Source organism: Monodon monoceros, unplaced genomic scaffold, assembly GCF_005190385.1.
Source record: "Monodon monoceros isolate NGI ecotype Baffin Bay Population unplaced genomic scaffold, NGI_Narwhal_1 Super_Scaffold_17, whole genome shotgun sequence".
NCBI lineage: Eukaryota > Metazoa > Chordata > Mammalia > Artiodactyla > Monodontidae > Monodon > Monodon monoceros.
The window spans coordinates 9415161-9438337 of record NW_021703773.1 but is presented as its reverse complement, the minus strand read 5'-3'; the positions used below and the strand labels follow the sequence as shown (position 1 = coordinate 9438337).

The following is a 23177-nucleotide window of genomic DNA, read 5'->3' as shown; positions in this document are numbered from 1 at the left end:
CTTTTCCTTCAAAGGCGAGTTTTGGGGCAAAACTGGAGTTGCCCAGCACAGCTCAAACATATTGCAGACCTAATTTCTTGTTCACGTCACTGGAAATGCATTCTGCAATAAATTTGTTTTGTTCTATATATATGTTGTCATTCATCATTGCAATACTGTTCTTGTGGGAAAACAGATTATGAATAGTGTAATAACTATGACTAATAATAAACAAGGCTATTTGTGTCTTGCTCTAATGGAAATAAATCAGCCAGAAGTGGCATTCCCGGCTCCACCCCCAACCCCCAAAGAGAGTTATCTATTACCGGAAAGTATCCGAAATTTAAAAAATTTGACTGCCTCTCCCCAAATCAAAACAAATTACAGCAACACTGCAGAAGATTTCCAAACATTTCAGTATCTTTGCAGAGAACATAGGATACGTCCCAACACCTAGCTCCGTGATTCATCAAGAGTGTCTGTAGCAAATAACACATTGAGATATCCTCTTTCCGGCTTTGACTCTCTTTCACTTTACTTTAGTACCCTTTACGCTGTTACTTGACCAGAACAATTGTTCCCTTGGCATTAGGGAAACAACTCTTCCCCATCCTCTGAATTTTGCTGGGAGATGAGCTTCTGAGCCACATCACCTGTCTTTCCATCAAGTTTATGCTCTTTCTCTTGAGGACTCCAAGGTGGGATTCAGGGTAGTGAAGAGAGCAGAAAGCTAGGTTAGTGGGCTAGTGGGGAAGACCTTGCCTCTCACCCAGCTCATAATTCTCTGGGCCTCGGCATCCTTGTGCTGAAAGGAGAGGGTATGTTAGAACTCTCTTTTAAATCATTCCCAAATTTGGCACCCTGTGAAATGAACTTTCTGCACATTTTCATCCTTAGCCTGAGCCTGGGTCAATCATTTGTCCAGCTATCTATCAATACTTTGGAAGACTAACCCTCACCCCAGTCCATGTAGTCCTCTCTGAGTGAAAGTCTACCCAAGAATTTACCTCTCCCAGCTTCAACATGGTCCTAACATCACGCTGCCTTGAGTCCCGATGTGCATGTCTTGATATCTCTCCATTCACTCTGGAACTGCTGCGGCAAGATAACTGGTAACTTTCAGCTAGTCACTCAGCAACTCTTCTAGGAGTCTGTTTCCCATTTAAAAATAAAGATAATATCACCTATTCTCAATTCACAGGATTATTATGACTTGGGGAGAAAAAGTGAATGAATTGTGAAAAGTGCTATATGTACAAGTGGAAATGAAATGGGAACCATTATTAGAATTACTTTCCCTAAAAGCTGAAAGGCACCTATCAGCCACATAAGGATGTATTTAATATTACTATTATTATCACAGAATTAATAACATTAAATTCTTGTTGCTCTTAGGGTTTGAAAACTTATTTTATGCTTTGACTGAGTATTGGAAATCTACAAACGCTATGGCCTGACACTGACTAAATGTGCCCTATTGCTTTCCTATACCAGTCCTCTGAGTGGCTGGCCATACTTGAAGAAAATTGCCTTTGCCTTTTAATGTAATTACGCTGCAATTACAAAGTGCATGTAATATTGCTAAGGCTGACCTTGTAAGTTAAACCTATCCGTTTCTCATTGCAGAAAAAAAAACTAACCAAACAAAACATACCAAAAACATGGCATGATTCTGAGCCCAATGAAATGTTGACGGAAATCCCATCTCTCACATTTTTAGTGGTCACCTTTCACCATGCCACAAACATTTATCACTCTCTCTTTGTTTATATGCTCTTGGTTTTGTTCACAAACTTGTCACACTCTTTTCACATTATAGGATTAATTTTCCTCCTTCTTTCAACCTAGGAAGGAGTGAATTGATGCAAGCTTATCAATAAAATAATATTTGCAAATGAATTTATATGCATCATTGAATTGCAATTGATTTAACTCTTCCTATCTCTCTCCTCTTTGCTGCCACACTCCTTCAAAAAGTATTCTGCAAGAGCTTCCCAAGTGCTTCTTGGAAAGGTGACCCAAAGGTCATCAACGACCACATAATTGACAGATTTAATGATCTCTTTATCATACCTATCCTACTTGATCTGCAATTTTTGATATGAATGACCACTCCTTCATTCTGAAACTCTCTCCTCCCTTGGTTTTCTTAACAGGCATCCACTTGCCTAATACCCATTCTACCTCACCTTCTTTGGTTTCAGCAGGCTTGCACTTTGTGGGACAAAAAAGGAATCAATGAGTCCCCCACTTACGGAGGGTCAGCCCAATCTCTATATTCTATGCTAGCGATCAGTTCAGAAACCCAAGCATAATGCAACCAGGATATGGAATTCCACTGGCCAGAGAGATTGGCTCAAGAATAGGTATGTCAATCCAATGAGAGGTAACTGCAAGATTGATGGGAATTGGGAAAAGAAGTTTCCTCCTTTTTGAGATAGAACTGGAAGAAAGTCCTTGGCTGTACATGGATGGGAAATCTGAAACTGCCACAGCCATCTTCCTAGCAGTCCAGTGATGAACCCACCACCCAGAGGAGGACATTTCTGAGACAGTCAGAAAGAAATGGAGCTGGATTTGTGACTAAAACACCTGCTCTCTGTTCTACTTACCTCTGGAGTTTTGGGATGTTATTGTCGTTAACTGAGGAGATAAGTCTACTTGACCATAATAGTCATTTTGAGTTTGTTTGTTAATAGCAGCTGAAAGCATCATGACTAACACGATTTCCACAACACTGTTCCCTTCACTGTCTTCCTACCACACAAATAATCCCTTCTAACCACGTCTTATACTAGTTCCTCTCTTCCAGCCATCCCTTACATATGTCTTACACTAGCTCCTCTCTTCCAGCCATCCCCCAGAGTTCTGTTCTTAGACTTTTCTTTCTTTATTCTCTTTACTCAACTCTCACCTTCTTTAATGACTCCAAAATCAATAACACCAGCCCAGACTTTTCTTCTGAGCTCAAGACACAGATTTTCAATTACTTCCTGTGTATCTTCTCTTTAAATGTTCCGTCACGGGTAAGCTAAATATCTCTAACACCGCCTGCAAGCTTTTCCCCTACTACCCTTTTCATGTATGTTGTAGCCTAGTTATACAGCATCACCATGACTCTAACCTTCAAAACCAGAAGCTTCATCTTCCTCCTTGGTTGCTCCCTGTTTATTATCCTTCACAATCATTATAAGGTCCTGCCAATTCTAAGCTCACAAATATCTCCTCCTTCTTTGTAGGGCACACCCCCCCCCATTGGCCAAGTTCATTATCTCATCATTTTCATCTGAACTTGACTTTAGCTGTCCTTTCTCCTCCAGTCCATCCTCTACAGTGCTACCAGTTATTCCTCTTAAATGTAGACCCATGTGAAAGTGTAAAGTGTCATTTCCTTGCCTAACATTATGCAACAGATTCCCATTACCTGCAGAATAAAGCTTAGAGAACTCAGCTGACTCTACAAAGCCTTCCCCAACGACGTCAGAGCTGACCTATTCAATCTGACCCTCAATCACTCCCTACAGATTAAGCCAGTCCTTGGTATCCCCCAAATAAGCACAAACCTATCCTATGCCTCTCATTTCCTTCTGCCTTGAATACTCTTCCCTTGTTTCTGAAGCAGGTGTATTCCTGCTTATCTTTCAAGGCCCAGATGAAACGTCATCCATTCTAGAAAAGTTTCCTAAATTCCCAGGCAAATTTCACTACTCCCTCATGTTTTATGACTCTAGGAACATAACATTAACAATGCAACATATGCTATAATAGACTAATGTTCATTAACACATGCTACACCTACCCTGGTTTCTTATTTCTTAAACCTCCCCTGGTTTCTTACGAACCAAGGTTTTTGGTTTTTAAATCTTTAGGAGGCACTGCATCATCTGACACATAACAGATGCTCAAAAATTATTTTTCAAATGAAAGAATGAAGGGGTAAAAAAGGAAAATCATGGGATTAGTGGGTTAGACATAGTGTAACCTCCCTAGATTCAGTTTCCTCATCTGTAAAATGAGACAGGTTTAGATGAAACTGTGTGCTTCTTCCTGCTTTAAAACATTCCCGGACTTCATGAAAATATTACTCAGAGCAAACCAGTGATTATTTCATGATAGAATAACCTAATATTAAATTTCACAAACTATACTCTGGTCAATCAAGTATGAATTCAAAGATAGAAAGTTTTTTTTTTTCTTTTTCTTAAAATGTGTTCTCCAGTTGCTGGATGAAATGTGTTAGTTCTGGAAAGAAGCCAATTCTAGGCTTGGGAAAGAGTTAAGAGCCAATAGAGACATTACTTTTAATTATATTAAAAGCATCTTGTAAATTTCCCATCAGTTATAACATAATTTCTCTCCATTAATCATTGAAGGACAAGTGTTGGTAGTTTGGCCTATTGGGGCTACAATGTGGATATAGAATATTATCTGAATCTCTTCAAGTCTTGTCAGTCTAAGAGACACAAATACACAAACATGCAGGTACACACACACACACATATATACACACAAACACATATACACACAAACACACACTCAACCAAAGAAAGATAGGGTTTGAAATTAAAAAGTAGTTTGATGTAAGGAGGGGGAAAGTGGGTGAGTATACATCGATAGGACATTTGGGATAAGGGATTCAAGTCAATAATGGACGCTAATCATAGAAACTGAAGTCAGCTACACATTTCTTCTTTGGGGCCAGGCAGGGGGATAGGTAGCATGGTCAGGCTGAAAAATCAAGTCACAAGGTCTAATTCTGGCTCTGCCATTAACATCTTCTGTGACCTCAGTTAAGTCAATTCTTCTCCAGGATCTATTCTTGGACCAGGTTAGCCACGCAAAAATATACCTATTTATTGCAGTGTGGTTCCTCCCAGAATTAACCTTCACTGACGTTCACTCTCAATGATATGCTTGGTTTTTATGAAAGGCCATTACAAAAAAAACTAATAATGTAAATTATTCTGAGTGTTCTAATAATATGAATTATTTTACTTCTAATATAAATATAAATCTATACACAGGCACTGGAAATGATATTTATTTTCTCTTTATGAAATTTCCACATGAAAAAAATTCTCATAGAATTTAATTGGAGGAAAACTGCCTCTTCTTCCTGAAACTTACCACAGCAGTTATATGTTAGTATGTTTCACATTTTTCCTACTACCAGAATGCCCAAAGCCTCTTTTTTCTTTCTCTTTTGACTTAAACTCTAACAACAAAAATAATATAGTCTTATTATATATATATAATGCTGCAATCCAAAATTAATCATATTAACATTTTAATACACGCCCATTAAGTTTTCTTGTGGGTAATTTTGAGATCACTCTACACATGCAATTTTGTGTGCCTCTTTTCTTGCACAATATCATGTTAGCATTTTCCCATATCGATAGCAAAATTGCTTCATGGGGTTTTTGTTTTTTCATGTTTAAAAATTTATTCTATGCTTATTTTAGTTTTGTTTCCAGGACAGTATCAGTAAATTTGGTTGAATAATTCTTTTGGATGTAGCATTTTTTCCCCATGTCCTTGCTAAATTTGTTATTTTCTGGGTTTTTTAAATTAAAGTACAGTTGATTTCCAATGTTTTGCTAGTTTCTGGTGTACAGCAACAATATGTGTTCTTTCTCATATTCTTTTCCAGTATAGGTCATTACAAAATATTGAAATATAGTTCCCTGTGCTATCCAGTAGGACCTTTTTGTTTATCTCTTTTATATACAGTAGTTTGTGTCTGCTAGTCCCAAACTCCTGGGTGTGGACCTGCCTCTCAGCTGTGCTCTTCGGCAGTCCACCTCTAGCTATCTTAGAATAAGCCTTCTCAAGCGATCTCCATCGTGTGTTGCCCCAAGCATGGACATGGATTCAGCCATGAATTCCAAAACAGAGCTGAGTCCAGGCTGTCGCATACCATACAATAACCTTTGGCTGAAAGCTGGGTGAAGACATAAGGGGGTTATAACACACACACGTGTACAAACACACACACACACCCCTTACAGAACCACCTTCCCTTTTTGCCCCCACCTCCCAAGATGCCAGCACTAGGCAACCAGAGCCTCCTCTTGGGAAATCTGGGAACCACGGGCCCCTCCTTCCAACTCAGAGACCCCAGGACCAGCTGAGAAGTGGCCCCTCCTCAGAGGTCTGACTTCCATCTCCATGGGGCTCCTCCTTTAACGATTTAAATTTTAACTATTCCAACCTCTTTTCCTTGTGGCCTCAGCCCTAGAGGTGATAGCTGCTTCTTTTGGTTGCTACCCCCGTGAAACCCTTTAGGTCACTAGTTAACAACTTTCGGCCTAACTGATCATTCTTTCTGTGAAATTCTGTCAGTCAAGGAACTGTTCTGGTTCTGCCTCCTGGCTGGGCCCTGACTGAAGAACAGCAGAGCTGAGATTCAAACCCACGCAGGTAGGTGTCAGAGGCTCTGGCCCACCACCAGGTAGGGAAAAACACAAACAAAAAGTAAAGCAAGTATTTTCCTTCCGCTGTCATGACCAGCCAGCCTCTCCTCACCCGGAATCTCAGAGACGCTATTTCACCCATGAGAGAGGCAACTTTTGACCAAACTGTGGAGACCAATTCAGCGCCTCCTTGCTTCCAGTCCAACACAGAATCTGGGCCTTAACTTTGCAGAACCTACAGGGTGTTTTCCCAGAACAAAAGAAGTGTCAGCCCTCAAAGTGCAATCAAGGCTCCAGCTCTAACAACACAAGGCAACAGTGACATTTTGAAAAGAAAGCTGTTGTTTTTCTTAGGTTTCACATACCTGGGCCCCAATTCCTTAGGGGAGTGCAAAGTCAGTGGCTGTGCTTCTCAAGAGCCTCTTCAAGGGGAAACACACTTTGAAGCACAAGATGTGATAAGTGGGACAGCCTGAAACGGGGAGGCAGAGACCTAGTCCCACCACACCCCTCCCTCACTCCCCCCCAAGCAAACACTCGTGGTCATGGCAGTTTTCCCTGGAATATTTACTCAATTCATTAAAGCTGCTTTGGCAGCAAATAACTAAAATGAAATGAATAATTCAAGCTAGCTTAAGCACGAACTTGGTTATTTGAACTCAGTGGTGTATCACAAAACCTCAGGGCAGATTTGAACGCTGCCGGACTTAGAAAGGGATGAGAAACAGGCACTAAGAAGGCGGCTGGACTCTTTTCTCCCTCATTTTCCCTCCTGATGCTCTGATTTTTTAGGTCCATGTCATTCTCTCTCTTCTCACCAGCTTTTCCAGCACACCTCTGCTCTTACATGAGGAAGCCCGCTTATGGGTAAGTCCCTAGAGGGACTAAACTTCTCTCTGGGTCCTAGGTCAGGGGTCCACTCCTGTTCCAATCTACTGCTTAGGGGGTCAAGTTGATGTTTTACAAAACAGGGAGCCAAGTTCTTTATTTGGGGAGGCAGTGGGCAGGAAAGGAGCGATCAGTAATTCAGCTAGGCTCTCCCTCTGACCATGAGGTTTCCACTGCTCTTATCATGAATATCTAGTGCTTATCTATTATTCAATTCCGTGGCAGATATTAATTTTCAGGAAAAGAAATCATTCACTAACTGTCATCAACTGTAGTCTTCCAAATGCTTGAAGAAAATTAAATTTCTAACTAATACTGGAGTCCGTGATACAGCTACCTTGCTTCAAAAATTAGGGAAGGACAAAACAGAAAGTATAACAGAAGAGGAAAGGTTTACCAAGGAATTAGGTACCCTGTGGGCATAATAAATGTTAAGCCAGATTTACTGTTATTATAATAGGTACGGTAGCATAGTCTCACTAGTAAAATACTTAATATGATTATAATGTGTATAGCACATAATATGGCAGAGACCTTTGGGTAAGGCGCGAGGGAGGGGGGTAATGGTAATCGTGTCCTTGCTGAAAATCCCCCTAGGGGCTCGCATCGCTGAGCAAGAAGAGACCTATCCTGGGGGGGCTGTTCCCGAGGCCCAGACAAAGGCACAGGCCATTCTGAATGACTGAGTCTCCCAGCCCTGGGAGTGTGTTCTTCAGGCCAACTTCATTCATTTCCAACCTAGGCCTCCCCAGCCGCCTCTTCTGCCTCTTAGACCTACACACCCCAGCGGGCACAGTCGGCACCCTTGGGACACTGTTTCGTCACCAGGTGGGACCTGGTCTGTTCAGGTGAATCCGCCTTCCTTACCATATAACCCATCTCAGTGAGGGAACCTGGCGGCTGGCTGCCTCCCTTGGGTACACGGGCACAGTTTGGAGCCATCTACCCCAATGCCATTCCAGCCCAAGTAGCATCCTCTCAGATCCTCACTTGTTTTGTCATATGACTCACCTGCTTCACCCTGAATAAACACCTGCACGGCTCCCTTCGTCTCGGCTTCTCTCATCAGGGGCAGGAGAGGTGACAACTGTCAGGATAAAGATGAGGTGACACATTAGACTGTGAGGGACCTCCCAGTGCCTGAACTCAAGTCCCAGCCCAGTGGTTCATCCTTGTTCAGTTGGGGAGGAAGAAGGTTTCCTCCACCCTTCTTGGTGCTTCTGGTCAGTCTAAGGATTAAATTGACGTGAGACAGATTAAAAGGTGAATGACATGGATCCATGGGAGAGACCCAGGAAAACAGAGGAACTCACCAAAATGGCTGAAGCCCTCACCTGAAATACTGTCTTCAGCTAAAGGCAAAAGAGGATGTTGCTGGTAGTGGTTTGGGACTTGGAAGGGGAGGAAGGCAATTCACATGGAGATGGAAAAGCAAATGTTTGGTAAATGTTTGCAGTGGGACCCAGCATGGACTCTGATCCTTAGGCATTTCCCCCACCACACGGAGCCCATACTCTCTGCTGATGTCTCTGGTGACAGCTCTATTCTGGCAACAGGCCCGCTACACAAATTCTCCTTCTTTTTTTTTTTTTTTTTTTTTTTTTGCGGTACGCGGGCCTCTCACCGCTGTAGCCCCTCCCGTTGAGGAGCACAGGCTCCGGACACGCAGGCTCAGCGGCCATGGCCCACCGGCCAAGCCGCTCCGCGGCACGTGGGATCCTCCTGGACCGGGGCACGAACCCGTGTCCACTGCATCGGCAGGCGGACTCTCAACCACTGCGCCACCAGGGAAGCGCTGCAAATTCTTTTAGGCAGCTGGGGAGAGGGTCAAAGTTTCTTCGGGAGTCTTTTGGCCCTTAATTGTTCCCACCCTCCTCGAAATAATCTGCATAACAAATGGGCATTTTGGGGTGGCTACAGTTTCAAATCAGCATCTTTCCAAGTTTATAGTTAAAGAGACCAAGCTCAGACATTTTACTAGTAAGGAAAATATAGATGAAAGAAAGGAAGGATGGAAGGAAGGAAGGAAGGAAGGAAGGAAGAAAATTAAATTATACGATATATATGTATCATATATATTTATATATCATATATTATATATGTATATATGATACAAATATGTATATATGTGTCGTATATTAAGTATATATATGATGTGCATACATACACATACACATATATTTGTGTGTGGGGAGGTGTGAGTGATGTTTTAAGAGGTCTGTAAAATTCTGTTGTTATGAACTATATTGTCCCCAAGGAAAGAGCCACCCCTACCTACTTTCAGGTCAACATCACAGGATTACATGAGTGAAAGCCTAGGGCCTCACACCAAAAGAAGCAAAAAAAGACAGAATGGTCACCTTACATAATAATAATAACAGTAATTACTTCCATTTGTGAATTTTTACTGAACACCAGACACTCTGCTCAGGGTCTTATTCAATTCTTTCCTTTACTCCTCACTAGAATCCTAGGAGTTAATTCTACTAGTATCTGCATTTTATAAAAGAGGAAATGAAAATTTAAAGATCAAATTACTTGCAGGGTCACAGAGCTAGTAGGAGGGAGGCTTCCAACTTTTCCCTTGCTGTGAGTAAGATGCCTGTCTTCTTCCTCCGTTTATACCAAGTTTGACCCACCAGTCGGGGGCGTCCTGAATAAGCCCGGCACCTAGCATTCCCTTCACGGACGTCGTGTCCCTGACATCTTGAAAGGGTGGGCAGATGTAGCAGGCCGTCTGTTGTGCCTCTAGCATCCCATCCACTTGTGACATGTCAACGGAAAGAAAAAGGCACAATGTAAAAATTGTGAGTTAAACTTTATTCAGGGGCCTGACTGAGGACTACAGCCCAGAAGACAGTCTCTCTGATAGCTCTGAGGAGCAGCTTCAAAGACGTAAAGGAGCCAGGAGATATATGGACTGTTTTGCTAGGAAAAACATGTAGTCAAGCATCAATAGATTACTGCTATTACTATTTCCCATTCTATATATGGAAAGATGCAAGAATCTGGGGCCATAGGAAAATTTTCCTTTGATATGCATCTTAACTATCTAAGGGCCAGTATGTCCAAAGCACAGACTGTTTCCTGGTTTTGTCCATCCCGAATTCCCCTCAGGGTGCGCTGTCAGTGAGCAACTGCAGTGGCTACTGGCTTGGTCCTTGAAGAACTGGAATGGCAGGTAACATTTTTTCTTTATAGACAGATGTGTCCTCACTCTCTGTCTGTGGCCTTCATCATCCATTTGTACCATGTTAGGGAGAGAAAAGGACCTGAGCGAGAGGGTAAGATGGAGCAAAGCGCCTCTCTGTAATAACCCCCCACAAAACTGAGGTATTGCAGTCAATCCAGTGGCTGTTCAAACTCCAAAGCGCTCTACCGGACACGCTTTCAGTGTCCTCATTTTACAAAGAGCTGAACAATTCTATTAATGAGATTCGCTTTGCCTAAACATTAATTAACCTCCAAGAATAGGAACACATGATAAAAGTGAATCCTCTTAAACCTTTGAGAACCAGATTCCTATCACTCCATTAAAAAGAGATTTATGCCAACATTGACACTGGCCTTGTGAGAAACACACAGACACAGTCTCCGAATCCTCAACTAATAAGGCAGCCCACTTCCCTTTGGTGAGCATTCAAGGTCACATTTTTTAAATTTATTTTTTACTGAAATAACATCAGTTTAGAACATTATATAAGCTTCATGTGCACAACATTATATTTCTACTTCTGTGTACACTACAGCATGCTCCCCACCAAAAGGTTCATTTCCATCTGCTGGTTACAATTTTAAATATTTTCCCAGCATCGTTTATTCCTGCTTTTCTGTCTTATTACCTTTGAGTCACTGCAGGGGAATAAATCCATAACTTAGTAGGTAGATCTTTTAAATTTTCATTTAGAAACTCCTTAGTGTGGCTTTTGTGGAATTTTTACAAAATTCAAGTATATTTGAGTTCATTAGTACTTGTTTTATTATTGTTTAATTGTACCTATATTTATCCACATTCGAGTTTTTAGAATACTGTCTAAGAAGTGGCCTCATGTTAATTAAGAGGATACAAAATAAAATTATAAAAATCTTCAGCATTTTTAAACATTTTACCACCAAGGATATAATAGAAGAATCTTGATTTCCTAGACTGTGTGAGAAATGGCCCTTCTGTTCATTTCCTTTGAGACTTAAATGACACAATGTGTTACTTCACCCTGGAAAATCGTGAAAGGTACATGGCAAAGTGTGTGATGAGTGTACTTTCTCAACCTATATTGTCCTGTGAGGTTCTTTGCTCAAAAAATTGCACTGAATGGGATGCATTCTTCTGTGAAGGACTCATAAACAGAACGATTTCCCAACAATATTGAATCGCCAAAGGGTGAAAACCTGATTATATTCTGATCACAGAAAATAAGTAATGGTTCCTTTTCTGTAAGTGAATGGAGATAAAATGGTTAAAATGTCATCAAACAGCCCTGATCTTTCTCCTTTTATGAAAGCAAAGTAAGAAAGATCAGAGGATCACTTAGAATTTTCCAGAAAGTGAGGAAAGGATGATGGGTTAAAGAAGAAAGAATCCCCAGAAAAAATTATTATAACACCAATTGGAGGAAGAGACATTCTAGGAGGGAGGAATAGCAATAAACTGAAACATTACTGTTTCAAAATCATTTTCTTATTATCTCTTTTATGCTCCAAAAGAGCTATGAAACAGTTGATTTATTCACTCATCTTCTTGAAGAATGGATTCCAGAGGCTTAGTACGGTGTGTAACGTATGACAAGCCTAATGAGGAAAAAGGGAGATAAAAGAAGAAATAAAGCCAGGGCAGATGATACGTGAAGCTAGAAATAATAAAGCTATTATGATTATTGCTCTATGACCTAGGAGGGGGTCAAAGGCGTCCTACGTCAACGGTAAAAAGTGGTAGATCCTAGATTAGGTCATTTAACTAGTGTTCTTTCTCTTAAAAGAATCGACAATTACCAATGAGGGAGACCCTAACAGTAACAGATAAAATAGTCTGCAAGTTCTCTTAAAGGAATTTAGATTTTTGCAGATTTACTTCTGTATGCTTTTCATACCACCACCTGAATTACGGTCATTGCACAAAAGTCACTCTAAGTCCATGTAAAGTTGTCTTATGAAAGAACCTTGTGAAACCGGATTGGTCTAACGGGCTCTCACCTCTGCCTCCATTCTTCTGTGTGTTTCTCCCAGCCCATAGAGTATTTTCGTGCCCTCTCATGAACACAGATGACTCTGTGTAATACTCCTCGGTGATCTGGTAGCTTTGAGAGCTGTTGCTACTGGGCAAGTCTGGGAAGTAAGCTGGGTGTGGGGTTTGTGATCACGACAAGGAGAGGTGGTAATAATGATACCTAAGGAGGCAGCCTGCTAGAGGGGTTAAGAGTGAAGGGCGTGGAATCAGGAGGCTGTATACAAGCCCTGCTTTGCCGTTTAGCGTATGATCCTGGGCAAGTTACTTTTCCCCTCTGCTAGTCTCCTCTTCACGTGTAAAACTGAAAATATAGCAATAGCTGCCTCATTCAGCGGATATGAGCATTAAAAGAGATAATACAGGAAAGCATTTGGAAGAGGGCTTGCTGCACAGTAAGCGCTGAAAAGAAGACTATTATTAACGTATAAGTGCTGGAAGTGACTTTCTCTGAAAAAGGGAATTTAAATTGCTTCCCTGGTCCCCTCACCCGATAATTTACAGTAACAATATGGAGCCTGGGCAGGTGGAGACCCTTGTGTTGGAGAGGCGTCTGCCACTCAGCCAGCCCTTCCCAGTGACTAGCAAAGTGGGCGGGCAGCATTTCTCAGAGAATACCGGAAAGAAAAAAAACTTCCTAAAGAAATCGATTGGTTAAAATTTAGCACTCAAAGGCTCCACTTTGAACACAGGAAAAGCAAAAGCCAAAAGGATCGAGTTTAAAGGACTGACAACTAATAAAGAGGCGCAGAGAGCTTTTTTAAAGAGACTACTCGGCCTGCCCAATACAATTTCTTCAAAGGAGAAGGCTCACTCAGGACCCGCAAGCTCTTCACACAGCGCCCTCTGCTGAAGCCACAAGCACGGGTTCACCTTCCAGAAAGGACCACAGAGAGTGGACAGGCAACAGATGGAGGAGGAGGGTGCCAGTGATTCCTCTTCCAACTAAAATCCACCTCCCTTCTCTTCTCTCAGCTACGCACCTTCTCAGAAGTCATCTCTGTGTGAAAGCTAAATTATAATGTATTGTACAGTATTACTATTATTTTAAGAGCTATTTTATTATTGTTTAAAGCTCTTTGACATTACCCTATCTAGAGTTCTTTATTTTCCTGTATATTTGAATATATAGAAATAATGAGGATTCCCTGGCGGTCCAGTGGTTAGGACTCCGAGCTTTCACTGCCGAGGTTCAATCCCTGGTTGGGAAACTAAGGTCCTGCAAGCCCCACAGTGTGGCCAAAAAAATAAAAAGAATATACAGTAATAAGGACTTTGGAAAATGCACTTGCCTCCAGGTGAATTTTCAGTCCCCTAATCGTTTTGCCATAGATTTTTCAACCATGGATTATCCAATGACAAGTTTTAAAATTCTGACTCTAATGGTTGAGGAGGAATTTATGTGGTTTATATGTATTTCTTTTATTTTTATGTGCATTCTTATTTTTTATTATATTTTTTTATTATTTATTTTTTAACATCTTTATTGGAGTATAATTGCTTTACAATGGTGTGTTAGTTTCTGCTGTACGACAAAGTGAATCAGCTATACTTATACATATATCCCCATATCTCCCCCCTCTTGCATCTCCCTCCCACCCTCCCTATCCCACCCCTCTAGGTGGACACAAAGCACCAAGCTGATCTCCCTGTGTTATGCGGCTGCTTCCCACTAGCTATCTATTTTACATTTGGTAGTGTATATATGTCAATGCTACTCTCTCACTTCGTCCCAGCTTACCCTTCCCCCTCCCTGAGTCCCCAAGTCCATTCTCTACATTTCCGTCTTTATTCCTGTCCTGGCCCTAGGTTCATCAGAACCTTTTTTTTTTTTTTTAGATTCCATATATATGTGTTAGCATACGGTATTTGCTTTTCTCTTTCTGACTTACTTCACTCTGTATGACAGACTCTAGGTCCATCCACCTCACGACAAATAACTCAATTTCATTTCTCTTTATGGCTAAGTAATATTCCATTGTATATATGTGTCACATCATCTTTATCCATTCATCTGTCAATGGACACTTAGGTTGCTTCCATGTCCTGGCTATTGTAAATAGTGCTGCAATGAACATTGTTGTACATGACTCTTTTTGAATTACGGTTTTTTCAGGGTATATGCCCAGTAGTGGGATTGCTGTGTCATATGGTAGTTCTATTTTTAGCTTTTTAAGCAACCTCCGTACTGTTCTCCATAGTAGCTGTATCAATTTACATTCCCACCAACAGTGCAAGAGGGTTCCCTTTTCTCCACACCCTCTCCAGCATTTATTGTTTGTAGATTTTTTGATGATGGCCATTCTGACTGGAGTGAGGTGATACCTCATTGTAGTTTTGATTTGCATTTCTCTAGTGATTAGTGATGTCGAGCATCCTTTCATGTGTTTGTTGGCAATCTGTATATCTTCTTTAGAGAAATGTCTATTTAGATCTTCTGCCCATTTTTGGATTGGGTTGTTTGTTTTTTTGATATTGAGCTGCATGAGCTGCTTGTATATTTTGGAGTTTAATCCTTTGTCAGTTGCTTCGTTTGCAAATATTTTCTCCCATTCTGAGGGTTGTCTTTTCATCTCATTTATGGTTTCCTTTGCTGTACAAAAGCTTTTAAGTTTCATTAGGTCCCATTTGTTTATTTTTATTTCCATTTCTCTAGGAGGTGGGTCAAAAACGATCTTGTTGTGATTTATGTCAAAGAGTGTTCTTCCTATGTCTTCCTCTAAGAGTTTTATAATGTCTGGCCTTACATTTAGGTCTTTAATCCATTCTGAGTTTATTTTTGTGTATGGTGTTAGGGAGTGTTCTAATTTCATTCTTTTCCATGTAGCTGTCCACTTTTCCCAGCACCACTTATTGAAGAGGCTGTCTTTTCTCCATTGTATATTCTTGCCTCCTTTATAAAAAATAAGGTGACCATATGTGCGTGGGTTTATCTCTGGGCTTTCTATCCTGTTCCATTGATCGAGATTTCTGTTTTTGTGCCAGTACAATACTGTCTTGATTACTGTAGCTTTGTAGTATAGTCTGAAGTCAGGGAGCCTGATTCCTCCAGCTCCGTTTTTCTTTCTCAAGATTGCTTTGGCTATTCGGGGTCTTTCGTGTTTCCATACAAATTGTGAAATTTTTTGTTCTAGTTCTGTGAAAAATGCTATTGGTAGTTTAATAGGGATTGCATTGAATCTGCAGATTGCTTTGGGTAGTACAGTCATTTTCACAATGTTGATTCTTCCAATCCAAGAACATGGTATATCTCTCCATCTGTTTGTATCATCTTTAATTTCTTTCATCAGTGTCTTACAGTTTTCTGCATACAGGTCTTTTGTCTCCTTAGGTAGGTTTATCCCTAGGTATTTTATTCTTTTTGTTGCAGTGGTAAATGGGAGTGTTTCCGTAATTTCTCTTTCAGATTTTTCATCATTAGCGTATAGGAATGCAAGAGATTTCTGTGAATTTTGTATCCTGCTACTTTACCAAATTCGTTGATTAGCTCTAGTAGTTTTCTGGTAGCACCTTTAGGATTCTCTATGTATAGTATCATGTCATCTACAGAAAGTGACAGCTTTACTTCTTCTTTTCTGGTTTGGATTCCTTTTATTCGTTTTTCTTCTCTGACTGCTGTGGCTAGGACTTCCAAACCTGTGTTGAATAAGAGTGGTGAGCGTGGCCATCTTTGTCTTTTTCCTGATTTTAGAGGAAATGGTTTCAGTTTTTCACCATTGAGAATGATGTTGGCTGTGGGTTTGTCATATATGGCTTTTTTATGTTGAGGTAAGTTCTCTCTATGCCTACCTTCTGAAGAGTTTTTATCATAAATTGGTGTTGAATTTTGTCAAAAGCTTTTTCTGCATCTACTGAGATTATCATATGGTTTTTATCCTCCAGTTTGTTAATATGGTGAATTGCATTGATTGATTTGTGTATATTGAAGAATCCTTGCATTCCTGGGATAAACCTCACTTGATCATGGTGTATGATCCTTTTAATGTGCTGTTGGATGCTGTTTGTTAGTATTTTGTCCAGGATTTTTGCATCTATGTTCATCAGTGATATTGGCCTGTAGTTTTCTTTATTTGTGACATCTTTGTTTGGTTTTGGTATCGGGGTGATGGGGGACTCGTAGAATGAGTTTGGGAGTGTTCCTCCCTTGCTATATTTTGGAAGAGTTTGAGAAGGATAGATGTTAGCTCTTCTCTAAATGTTTGATAGAATTCGCCCGTGAAGCCATCTGGTCCTGGGCTTTTGTTTGTTGGAAGAGTTTTTTTTTTTTTTTTTTTGCGGTACGCGGGTCTCTCACTGTTTTGGCCTCTCCCATTGCGCAGGCTCAGCGGCCATGGCTCACGGGCCCAGCCGCTCCGCAGCATGTGGGATCTTCCCAGACCGGGGCATGAACCTGTGTCCCCTGCATTGGCAGGTGGACTCTCAACCACTGTGCCACCAGGGAAGCCAATACTAGCCCATTTTAATCACTGATGCCCAGCTCTGGCTCAGCTTTTGAAAAACCATCTCCTTCCTTCTCCTTTGCCAACAGCCCCACCTGACCAGCATTTGACTCATTTCAAACAAATAGATGGCAAATTTCATTCCATTAAAAAAATTAAAAAAGGAAACAGTCACTTATTGTCCTTAAAGCTTCTGGCTTTGCTGCCTATGAAATCCCATCAGTGTCTAGAATCCATTTGCTTTCCATGCTCCTAGATTATTCCAAATCTTCTCTTATCTACTGAAATCCACAACTCTGCCACCATCCTTACTCCCAGCTGATGACATTACTTCCTACTTCACTCAGAAGTGACCTTCCACAGATTCTCACAGCATATCTCCTGCCTTCCCACCTGTTAGTGGATCAACTTGTCATGTTCCTATCTAAAGACACGCCCTCCACATGGGTACCAGGTCCCATGTCCTCCACCTGCTCCAGAACTTCACTCCTGAATTCTCCTTTCTCTTCTATGTCATCTAGTTTTAGTCTCTACTGTGTTATTCCCATCAGCATACTAACGTGCAAGTCCTTCTCTCATCTTGGAAAAGAAAAGGAAAAGGAAGGTTGACTCCACTTACCCCACCAACTTATACCTAATTCCTTTGCTCCCCTTGGTAGCAAATCTCTTTGAAAGAGTTACCTATACTTTCTGTCTCTCATTCCTCTCTTCTTATTATCTCTTAAACCCACTCCAGTCAACTCTGTATGAGATGCTGAAGCAGTTCTCAACTCAACACCAAAAGGTAGGGCAATGGGGTGAAAGAATGTAAGCTCTGGAGCTGGCCTGGCTGAGTTCGAATCCCCACTCAGCCACAGTCCAATCGTGTGAATTTAGAAAAGTTACTTAATTCCTCCGTTCTTTGGTTTCTTTATTTGTAAAAAGGGAACTATATTAGTATGTACCCCTAAATTTGTTGTGAAGATTAAAATTAGAAGTTGCATGTAACCTGCTTAGAACAGGGTCTGGAACACACTGCGTCCTCAGTAAGTGCCAGTTACTATTATAATCTAGAGCAGTGCTATCCAAAAGAAACATAATGAGAGCTACATATATCATGTAAAATTTTTAGTTGTCATGCTTAAAAATGGTAAATGGGAATTGGTGAAGTTACTTTTAATAATTTCTTTTATCCCAATACCCAAAATATCATTTCAACATATAATCTATATAAAAAGCATTAACAAGATATTTTAAGTTCTTGTTTTTGCATCAAGTCATCAAATCCAGTGAGTATTTTACACTGACAGTATATCTCAAATCCAGACTGTGCATATTATTAAGTGCTTAGGAACCACATGTAACCAGTTGATACAACAGAAGAAACCCATGGGGAAGTGCCCCCTCTTTGGCTTGCTAGAACCTAAATTCTAGGTTATAATGCCTTCTTACAATACATGTCATTTGCCTTAAAGCTAAGGTAGAAGTCCCAAGATTCAGTCCACCATCAGTGTCAGAACCAGAAAATTAATGGGGACTTTAGTTTATAAGATCCTACACCTAATCTCCCCAAGTGGAACAGGTTAATCCATCCTTTTCCTAAGACATCATCCATTTCCTCTTTGAATGGGCGCATTGATGCTGGCATTCTGCCATCTGCCATTTTTCCAAAACATTTCTTTCCTTTCATTTGATTCATGTTCTAATTCATGTATTGATTTGTACTTTCTGTCTCTTTCTCTTGCTTTTCTCATCATCATCATTTTCTGGAAATGAGACATGGAATCAGACGACAGCTGGGTAAGGGAGAGGTCGGAAGGAGAGCTAAAGGAATGATTTCCATGATACCAAAGTCAGGAGCTAGATGAAACATCAGTATTGGAAGTATTGCGAAGTGGATGTGTGGGGTGCCAGAGGGTGAGAGGAGGGATGTAAAAGCCTCCCATTTCTCTCCATCTTCACTGACACTGTTTCATCAGGTCACCCCACATACTCACTGGACCAGAGCAATAGCCTCCTGACCAGAGAGTTGGAAACACCACGGTTAAATTTCTATCTCTTTTGTTTAGGTCAGCAATGGAAGTCCTAACCGCTGGAGGCAATGGAATTCCCCATTTCTCATTTCTTAGGGGTCACTGTCCTTCACTACCTGATGTCCAATGCCTTAAAAACCATTGTTTTATATATATTGTCTGGGTGGTGGTTGTTGTTGTTTCTGGTAGGAGGATACATTTTGTTCCTGTTACCCCATCTTGGCTCAAGGCAGAAGTCTGGGATGGTACAAGTGTAATCTTAGTGAATTTGGAGGCTTCCCCCTGCTCTAGGATTTTATCTAGGATCAGGACACCTCCTATAATGCGGAGACATGGACTGATGTGAACCTATCGGGTCCTCAACCACTGGTCCATGCAGGTGCTGCTGAGACAGCCTTTGTCTCTGTGACCCTTCAGCTCTGGCAGCTCGTTACTGCTTCTGGGCTGTGTTGGACATCTAGGAGCCTTTGTGAGTCTCTTTAGCCCCATTACCCCCTAGACGCAGTACCATGTAGCCATGCTCTATCTTTCTGTGATCTGTTCATCTCTCCAGGCCTTTGCTGGAGAGGATGTGCAGGTTTCTCTCCTAGGATCATACTGATTTCTTCGCTCTTATCCTCCCCATCGCTCTTACACCCTCCTTAGCCTTGGAGGAATTGTTTTCTTATCTTGGATGGGAGTGGATTTTGGAGACTGGTTTATAAGTGAATCCTTAAATTCCCCCAAGGGCTGGGGCTTTGGGAACACAGAACACAACCTCTCAAGCCTTTCATGCTTTCTGCCTGTCATAACCTTCCCCGTAGGCCACAAAGAGAAAGCTGATTATTTGCCTGAAGAGAGGAGGTAGGAAAAGAGAAAATACCATAATAAAAAAATTATGCCAAAGTGATAAGAAATGCTCTTTATTTTGTTGGGACATTTACCTTTTGAACTTACTCCATTTATAGCTATTTTAAAAGTAGCAACGTATTTTTTAGAGAGAGTGCACTGAGCAGAGGCTTAACTTAAAAATTCTTTTTAGTACCACTATACTTGTATGGCAGGTGTAAGCTAGATTGAGGATATATAATAACTTGGCTGTGTTCGACAGTAATGTTCAACATGGCGTACAAAGCTGTTATTTTTAGCATCCTGAATAAAGATGTTTTCCCTTCTTAGACTCCAGTCTTCCCTGCCACATCCACCCAAGTTAACCTTGATACATTATTGATGTATCCTCAATATTGTTTCTATACATAATTTTTAACCAATAAAAACTTTAAAAATATTTAACATGCATAATTTCATCACTGAATTCTGATGTATTTAGCATGGTCTGGCTTCCAGCCTCTGTAATCCTTCTTTCCTATATGGCTATGGCCACAGGACCCCAAGAAAGCCAGACGCTGGTCTCTAGGATGAATTCTGGCCTCAAAATAGGTGAAATTATGATTTTTGTGCCCACATTGTGAGATGAATTTCCAAGTGGCTTCTAGGTTGCCCCTAGCCTTTGTTTTTTTTGATATTGAGCTATATAAGCTCAATATCAAAATTTGTATACTTTGGAAATTAATCCCTTGTTGGTCCCATCATTTGCAAATGTAATGCTCTTGAAAAACTGAGTTATTATAATTGTTGTTTTTGTTATGGCCCTAAGAGGCAAATATTTAGCGACTGAATACGAGGGTGGTAATATCTCTTCATTACCTCCCTGTTAGAATATCCATGTGATGCCTTATTCTATGATTCAGTGGTTTCTCCTTTAAGCAGATTCCTTGTTATCCTTAAAGACACAATTCTCTCTGAACAATGTCTGTTTGGTCTTCGAGGTGCCCTGTTTTGGGGATTGAGTCCTGCTACTGGAAATTTTCCCCACATCCAGTGAAACATCACACCAGAGTCAGACTATGGCCTGCTGAACCATCTGGCAGGAGGTATTCCAACAGTGGTACTCCTCCTGGGCAAGTAGGATATCCAGATGCCACCTCTTTAGCATATGCTCCACACTTTCAGACGGGTTCACGCTGAAAGTTAAAGGAAATGATAAAGTAAGCTAGTTCAGAGAAGGACTATATAAGCCAGGGAACGGTCTCATACATCCAGCTCTTCTGGGTTGAGAATTTAATATGTACCAGACACTGTACTGGGTGTTGGGTGTACAGAGATGAAATAGATGTGAATGAAATAGACATGGTGCCTACACTTTGTGGAGCTCACTCTGGGGTGGGTGTGGGGAACGGGGGCAGGTGAGCTCATAAGTAGGTAAACAAATGCATAAATCCATAATTATAAAATGAGAACATCCAACAAAAGGAAACAAGCAGCCAGCGATCATAAAGAACAATGAGTAAGGATCAGAGAAGGCCTGCTTTAATCAGTAATATTTAAGATGCAACTTCAAGGAGAAGATAGATATTAAAATTCATTCCCAACAGAGAAAATGACAGAACAATGGCTCTAAGGCAGTGATAATCGCAGCAATGGGTTCAATCCCTGGTCGGGGAACCAAGATCCTGCATGTTGTGTGGCGTGGCCAAATAAATAAATAAAAGAAGTGAGAAACATTAAGAGATGAGCCCTAAGGTTGTCCCAGCTGACTGCCTTGAGAGCGCTTCCAGGCTGCAGCTTGAGGAGGGGGACCCAGGAGAAGCCCAGTCGATTCCCTGAGTTGAAGAGACAAATCTGAGTGACTAGAGTGACCAAGACAGCTAGAGTTTGTCAATCTACAATTTAAATCTAGCAGAAATATCTTTCACAAAATGAAGGTGAAAGAAAGACTTTTTCTGACTTATAAAAGCTGAAAAAGTGTATCACCAAAGGGAAATGATACCAGATGGAAACAAGGATCTACAGCAAGTGAGGAAGAGCACAGGAAATGGTAAGCACTTGAGTAAATATGTAAGTCTTTTCTCTTCTTAATTAATCTCTTTAAAATATACTTGACGATTCAAACGAAAACAATAGCAATGTATTTCGGGGTTCATAGCATCTGTGTAAGTAAAATGCATGGCAACAATAGCATAAAAGCTAGGAAGAGAGAAAAGAAAGGTTCTTATGCCATATGTGAAGTCGTGGTATATCGCTTGAACATAGACTGTGAAAAGATAAAGACGCAAACTATAAACCTTAAATAAATGACTAAACAAATAACAAAACAAAACAAAGTTATAGCTAATAAGCCAACAAAGGAGACAAATGGAATCGTAAGGATTACTCAATGCAAAAGAAGTCAGGAAAGAGAGGGCTAAGTTCCACCAGGAGACCTGGGTTCCAGCCCCAGCTCTGTCTCTGGCTGATGGTAGGAACTTTGTTTCTCTCTGGATCCCAGTTCTCCTCTCTGTAGAGTGAGGTGTTTGGACTAGAGTCTAGTCTAGTCACTAGGTGATCTACAAGACTCCATCGAGCCCTAACATTCTAGAGCATATGATCTTTTTGTCAGAATGTCACCTGAGATCTTAGAGATGAGGGCTGGTTGAAGAGGCAAGAGAAACTCTAGCAGAACTTCCTTCTGGAAGGATGACTGGACTGGAAGTCAGGAGACCTGAAATCAGTTCTACTCTTCTGCTGCCCATTCAACACCTGCAGACCTAGATTTCAGAATCCTCCTCGGTGAAGTGAGGTGACTGATGAATTCTTTAGTCCCGTCTCCTCCAACATTTCAATTTCTGATTCTAAGTATCATCCTCTATTGCGCCCAGGCTCTTAGTCAGTACCCAGGAGAAATAAATAAAAATATGTCTCATGAACTCTGATCACAGTTTGAAATTAGATAGTAAGTCCCCTACACATGAACCTTCAAATTGCGAACTTTCAAAGATGCGAATGTGCGTTCGCATGTCCAATCACGCAAGTTAGCTCACGTGTCTGGCGTACACTGTCACACGCGTGCATCCTCTACAAGTGGTTGTGCTTTTGTGTACTTTACTGTACAGGACTGTATAGAGTACAGTAGGACAGTATCTTTATTTCAAGCCCAGGATGTCCAGAAGCAAGCGTAAAAGCGGCAGTGATGTAGCTGGTACTGCTAAGAAGCACCAGGAATTGGAGGCTCAGAGAAAGGAGGAAGAGAGACAAGAGGAAGAAGAAGTAACTGAAGAACTGAAGAGATTCACGATGCAAGAAGTAGCAGGGGATTTTCTTTATCTGAGGAGGCACTGTTAGATTTTGAGGCACAGGAACCAAACGAATGTAGAACGGTACACAAAGGTTGCAGCAGCCGTTCAGAATGCAACCCAGGGCTACC

The 23177-nt window shown here is 41.0% G+C and overlaps 1 protein-coding gene across 6 annotated transcripts in view; it reads right to left on the bottom strand.

The window, feature by feature from the left end:
- Positions 1-23177, bottom strand: part of FUT10 (fucosyltransferase 10) — a 293328-nt gene that overhangs the window by 130201 nt on the left and 139950 nt on the right. For all 6 annotated transcript variants that reach the window (XR_003794123.1, XR_003794124.1, XR_003794122.1 and 3 more), the window contains one exon: positions 8295-8370. The gene's annotated coding sequence lies outside the window, so the exon portion shown is untranslated. The remainder of the gene's footprint in view (positions 1-8294; positions 8371-23177) is intronic.